The 7,060-nt window shown below is 37.0% G+C and overlaps 1 pseudogene; it reads right to left on the reverse strand.

The window, feature by feature from the left end:
* Window positions 1-891: 891 nt before the first annotated feature.
* On the reverse strand, window positions 892-2,676 carry LOC108359225 (60S ribosomal protein L7-like; annotated as a pseudogene).
* Window positions 2,677-7,060: the final 4,384 nt, after the last annotated feature.

Consider the following 7,060-nt stretch of genomic DNA (forward strand, 5'->3'; position numbering starts at 1 on the left):
TGCTCTTCTCGATTCCTGCAGTCACTTCTTGCAGCTCACTGCTTCGCCAGTCCTTTCGTTCAAAAGGATGTTCTTGTTGTATAATTTTCAGCACACTCCCGTATCTGAACTTTCCTTGCTGCAGGAAAGTGAAAATAAAATGTTCTAGAAGATCGCGCTGGTGTCAAAATAAAACCCTTCAATTTTAGTTGTACATATTGCGATGTTAATAGTGATGGTAGCCCATCGATTTATTGATTAAATTTTGGTGATGTGGGATTGTATGGGGTTGGAGTTGGATTCGGTTGGGGTTGGATTGGTTTTATTTTCCTGTGAAGGAAAATACTGATAAAATACGCATGTTACAAAATGCATAACATGCTTACACTTCATGAGACCTCGCGCTCTTTTTCTTCTAGAATAAACTATTTTGGCGCGATAATTTTGACACATTGCACATAGTGTTACCAGACTCAAGTTTTACAAACACTTAACAATTATTTTGAGACAACTCACAGGGTTGCATTACAAGGTTACAATAATTGAGATTCTTAAACATAACTTCTGCTCAACAATGAGTTTAATTTTCTCGAACCGAGTCACCTTTTCACTTTTCGTTTCCGTGTATTGACTACGGGTGGGTGAAAAAAATTCTGGCGAAGCTCACGATTAGGCTGATTAGTAAAATGCATCGTTAATTAACAAAAAAAAAGATTAGCTTGTATATTTATCTCTCTAACGCATTAATTCTATATACGTCAAGACCAAGGCCCGACGCCGTTATGTCTGTATTTAATAACGTCTCTATGACAAAATATTAAAAAAATGTGTTCGTAGATTTTTATTTACTTCATTTGTCACATTAATATCGATCTGATTTTTTTTTTAATAAGTACCAAGAATAAATATTTAACAAAAAACTATTTCACTTGAGCTGAACCAACTTTTAGTTGCTCGGAGCTAATTTTGGAACGCTTCATAAAATATTTTCATAGACGGTAAATGCAACCCTGGTTGCATCATTCATGAGTTGAAAACCCAAAACAAATAATTAATTTGTGGATTGGAGCCTTTTGAAATGGCCTTTAGAAGCGGCAATGGAATTTCGACACTATTCAAGGAATCGTGAATATAAGCTGCCTTCCGTTTGGCATATTTGCGGTTTAAACCTTCAGAAAGTTACAAAAAAAACATTTTCTATTTTTTTATATATTTTTGAAATAAAAATACTCCACCTTGTACACCAAACAAAATTTCTTTAAACCTTCTTGCGCAGCAGGTTGTTGATCTTATCTTCACCGTTACCGAAACCACCAACCTCAACGTAGCCGCCGGTTGGTGTTGAGCTTGAATGGCCAGAGGAAGTTGGAGGCTTTCTTGAAGTGGGATCCAACAGTGAATATTGCCAAATAATCAACGCACTGAATATCGTGTGCTTTGCGCAATTTGCGTTCGATCACAAAGTTGTCAGAGATTGAGACACGTTGATGGTTGTGCTTGATAATTCCACGTTTGTAGATCAATTCACGAACTGATTTAAGATTTGGATAACCCCATGTGATATAGGGCTCGGCAATGCGTAGCATATTAATGGTTCAATTTGATGAACAAACCGTGGTTAATGTGGCGAAAACGGAACAACAGTAAAGCCAAAGAACGTAGATAACAATAAGGGACAACTCGTTATAATAGTGGCGAAAGTGCGCAACAGGGGCATGCCTTCTCTTTTGCCCTAGTGCGTTTTTTGATTGGATGAAAAGAGAAGGCACGCTCCTGTTGCGCTTTTTCGCCACAATTATAACGAGTTGTCCCTTGTTATCCACATTCTTTGGTAAAACTTTGCGCACTTTTGGTGCAACTTTGTTGATACCGCGGATTCAGATCACAAAAGCCAATTTGTCTTCTGCAGGCACGTAGAATGGGCCGCGTTTCTTTGCCAGACGGCGCAACTTATTCTCACGGTGTCCATCACGGATATATTTAGCTTGATATTTCTCAGCATGCACCAAGTTTTCACGTTTGCTTAAAAGGTGTTCGCACGAGGCGATTTTGCGTTCAACTCACGCAGGGTTGCACGGAAAAAAAGTGGAATGGCTAAATGTTGGCANCGTAGAATGGGCCGCGTTTCTTTGCCAGACGGCGCAACTTATTCTCACGGTGTCCATCACGGATATATTTAGCTTGATATTTCTCAGCATGCACCAAGTTTTCACGTTTGCTTAAAAGGTGTTCGCACGAGGCGATTTTGCGTTCAACTCACGCAGGGTTGCACGGAAAAAAAGTGGAATGGCTAAATGTTGGCAGGCGACCAATTTTGTTGAAAGCGATTAGTTGAAAGGCCGTTCAACCAAAAGTAGAATGCAAAGTTGGACAATGCAAACACCTTTTTATGGCGAATATTTTGAAATTTTTGTATATTTTGATATTTTTTTATATTTTGATATTTTTAGCCATTCAATTTTTTTTTCGTGCAACCCTGCGTGAGTTGAACGCAAAAGTTGCCTGAAAAATCGCCGCGTGCGAAAGCCCTATTAGTGCAATCACAGCAGAGCGCTTTAGTTTACGTTTGGTCAGGGTAGCACGTTTGCTGACCTGCTTCTTTCTGAACTTCAACTACGACTCGGGGACAGCGGGCAGCTTCCTGGAAGGTTGTTTGCCCTTTGCTTCGGGCTTCTTACCGGCCGTGGTGGCAGTCATCTTAACTTGTAACCTAGCACGTCGAGATGAAAAAAAATTCGCCAAATGTTTGAAGCACATCTTAAATAATGCCACTCGATTTATAACATTTCTATTAAGCACCATTTCATTTAATTAAATACTTTTTTAATACATAAGATATGCTGCAAGTAGGCACTTGCTTTCCCAAATTCCATCTTGCTTATCGGCATAATTTTCCAAATGTGCCTGCGCTGCTACTTCATACTAATAACTTCATTTTCAAACTGCGCCTTCTATGTTGCCTCAACATATCCTAAAAATACATAAAATTTACATTAAACAATAGAAATCGCAAAAATTAGCAAATAAAATACTCCCTTCATTTTGTTTTGTTGTAAAATTTCTGAGAAATGTGAATTCACCACGATGCAATACAGAAAGAACAAGGACCAGGGATGTTATTTTAAGTAACCTAATATTCAGTGGCAATGCGCAGAGCGTTCAGAGTAGCAAAGATAATTTGTATCAAATATAACATTAAACGGTGGTTATAACACACTTTTTAATATTATTAATCAGAGTTCATACATTATATGGTATTTCTTTCAAAAATTAATGCACTATATGCATATTTAATTAATGTTTAATGTTTTACAAGGCTGTTTGAGTCTTTAATTATTATTTTTCCATGTTTATTATTTTTAATAAATGACACATGAATTAACAGGGTTCCATTTGGCTGAACTCTGTATGAGAGCGTGTTCGATCGACTATTTTTCATGTTGCATATAAGCACTTGTATTTCAAGCGAGCTACACTGACATGAGTCAATTCGATACCCCGTTTGATGCCATATAAACGAGGAAAAAAGGAACGCATTTGCTTCCTGATTTTTTTTAAATGCGTCATTCTGGAAAAGGTCCGGAAAGNCGGTTAGAAAACGTCTTAAAATGTAGACGTCTACATTTTGAGACACTATTTGGAACGAACTGTGAACACCCCAATAGATTATTTTGTTACTAAAAAGAAGTTGACAATCTTTGCGAACTGAAACGCGAGATCCCAAAATAGCTATAGTGCTGCCACTGTATTAGTATTTCGTAATAATTCACTTTTCCTTACAAGGTGTGTGCAGTGGTCAATGCTTTTCGGTATCTTCTTCCATTTATTATATATATATAAATGAAAAATTTTTATTAAAAATCGCCTGCGGCGCTTTCCCCACAAAAATCAATGCTTCGATAAATAATGAAAATTTTTAATAAAAATCGCGCGATTTTTTATTAAAAATTTTCGCATGCGGCGCTTTTCCCATAAAAATCAATACTTCGATAAAAAACTGTAAACCATAAAACTAGCGCTGCCATGGTATAGCGAAATTTGCTATTATATTTTGGTTAGATTATTTTATTTAGGTGAAAGTAAAAAAAGAAGAAGAAGTGTATAGTGTAAACTGAGTGTAATAGAGANTTTTCGCATGCGGCGCTTTTCCCATAAAAATCAATACTTCGATAAAAAACCGTAAACCATAAAACTAGCGCTGCCATGGTATAGCGAAATTTGCTATTATATTTTGGTTAGATTATTTTATTTAGGTGAAAGTAAAAAAAGAAGAAGAAGTGTATAGTGTAAACTGAGTGTAATAGAGATAATGAAATGTGAAATAAAGTGGCAATACCAGCGATTTGAGGTTATAATAATTTTGCCAAGCGCAAAGTTTGTTTACTCTGTTTTATTAACGAAATATATAAAATAAAAGTGAATAAATGATTTTGTTTGCATAAAACAATAACCGGAGACGTTCTAATAGTATTTTAAAAGTGGAAACTGGTGATTTAGTCCATTTTTGACGTGGTAATTGCCCATACAAAACAACGAAATTTACCAAAAGTTTTTTGTTTATAACTATTAAATGGTTAATAATATTAGCCCTCCCCCTCCAGATTGTTAATAGGGGGACCGAAACGCGTCGTTTATTACCCCTCCCGACTTTTCCGGAACTTTTTTAGGGGTTGTTACCCTATACTAGAGAATTACCTTTCTCGCCTAAAAANTTCCGGACCTTTTTTAGGGGTTGTTACCCTATACTAGAGAATTACCTTACGATTTGCAGGTTTTTTCTTGCAGGAAAGCGTTCCACGTGCTAAAAAAANTACACAACATGCGTTCGCCGGCAAATGCGTCACGCCGTCAATGTCAAATAGAAGTTGCGTTCCAGGTGCTCACGATATTCACGATTTGCAAGTTTTTTCTTGCAGGAAAGCGTTCCAGGTGCTAAAAATCTGTAAGTCAAACCACTTTTGTGAGAGTAACTTGCTCTCTCTCTCAGTCAGAAGTTGCAGGTTTTAGTCCAAAGTTTTTCTTCCTGCAAGTTCATCAAAAGTGTCAAACGATAGGCGGGGTTGCATTTGTAAACAAAAACAGAACCTTAAGCGCCACGGAGACAATCAAATAAATACGTCAAGCATTGCATATGTATGCGATAGGCCCGCAAACGTTCAAATAAACTCGTCAATTAAGCAAACAGTTTATTTTTCTTGTCCGCGCACTTGCTCACCACGACGATCAGAAGGCAAGTGCGCTTGTTTTTTGTCAAGCATAACGCGAGACGGTTGATAAAGATATTTGATCGTAGTTACAGGAAATGTGGTTTTTCGTGTTCCAGGTNGCCACGGAGACAATCAAATAAATACGTCAAGCATTGCATATGTATGAGATAGGCCCGCAAACGTTCAAATAAACTCGTAAATTAAACAAACAGTTTATTTTTCTTGTCCGCGCACTTGCTCACCCCGACGATCAGAAGGCAAGTGCGCTTGTTTTTTGTCAAGCATAAGGCGAGACGGTTGATAAAGATATTTGATCGTAGTTACAGGAAATGTGGTTTTTCGTGTTCCAGGTGACCCTTATTGTTTCGCTCTCGCTTCTCTCTTTCAAGAGAGTAATTTTGAAATTTGACAGTTTTACAGGTTTTTACACGAAGTCATCTGGAACGCAACAAATATTGAACACGTGCGTTTGTATAACAGCTGTTACAGACGATGCCGTTACGAATGCGTTAACGCAGTTTCCGTCGAAAGTGAANATGTGGTTTTTCGTGTTCCAGGTGACCCTTATTGTTTCGCTCTCGCTTCTCTCTTTCAAGAGAGTAATTTTGTTATTTGACAGTTTTACAGGTTTTTACACGAAGTTATCTGGAACGCAACAAATATTGAACACGTGCGTTTGTATAACAGCTGTTACAGATGATGCCGTTACGAATGCGTTAGCGCAGTTTCCAACTCGCTACTTTTCTGTTGCGTTGTAAAATAATAAATGAAATCTCGATCGGCGATCACTGAAACGCAACTAGCCACTGTATACGCGAAAAAGCANTATCCAAATAATGTAAAATAATAAATGAAATCTCGATCGGCGATCACTGAAACGCAGCTAGCCACTGTATACGCGAAAAAGCAATGTTGCCACTTTTCCTCATTAAACCATGTTTGAATCCACGGTGCAGCGAACAAAGGTGGCGCCGTCAGTGGTACCGCTACTTTGGTTTTGCCGATTTTGACAGTTGTGGTAACTTGTAGATAAACCTTTGTTTACAAATCAGGAACAAAGAGAATTTTATTAAATATTATGTTACCAGGCTCGTCTGATCCATGTTTTTAGCGCGAATAAAACTACATTATTCCACTTTCTGGCCCAACGTTTCGCTAAAACATTTTTAGCATCTTTAGGGGCAATTCGGGNTCCTGAAAAGTGTCAACCAAGACCAAAAAAAAAATTGAATTTTGCCTGGACAAAGTTTATAGATGCCAATCGATAACTACATATATTGTCAAATATTATGTTACCAGGCTAGTCTGATCTATGTTTTTAGTGCGAATAAAACTACATTATTCCACTTTCTGGCCCAACGTTTCGCTAAAACATTTTTAGTATCTTCAGGGGCAATCCAGCTTTATTAAATCTGCCACAAACCAAAAATACAAAGGCACATTGTAGTTAAAAATTAATGAATATATCATACAAACATACATATACATATATGGAATTAAAAATTATAAACAACAATTTGAGGACAAAAAACTCACAATGTTTAAGAACTTTGATTAACACCTAAATACAGCGCATCTGTACCATCTTTTGTGGTAGCTTNTCGGACAATAAAACATATAAAGAGAATTTTAATTATAAGTGAAAAATCAGTTTAAATGGTGTTAATTTGCAATTTCTGAGTAATATTTGAGTTGAAGACTGCGTAAAAACTAATAAAATGAAGTGCCGTGTGTTAAATTTCGACAGCCGTTAATGCAGCGTTTTTGCTGCATTTGAGNGTCTTTTTCCTTCTTTGCATTATCCTAAGGCTTTCTAGTGTATATCGGGTAAAATACCGAACACAGACACAACAAAAACTACTAAGAAATTTTAA

The sequence above is a fragment of the Rhagoletis zephyria genome, unplaced genomic scaffold (genome assembly GCF_001687245.7).
Source record: "Rhagoletis zephyria isolate East Lansing unplaced genomic scaffold, Rhagoletis_zephyria_1.1 Rzeph_scaffold_00360, whole genome shotgun sequence".
Lineage (NCBI taxonomy): Eukaryota > Metazoa > Arthropoda > Insecta > Diptera > Tephritidae > Rhagoletis > Rhagoletis zephyria.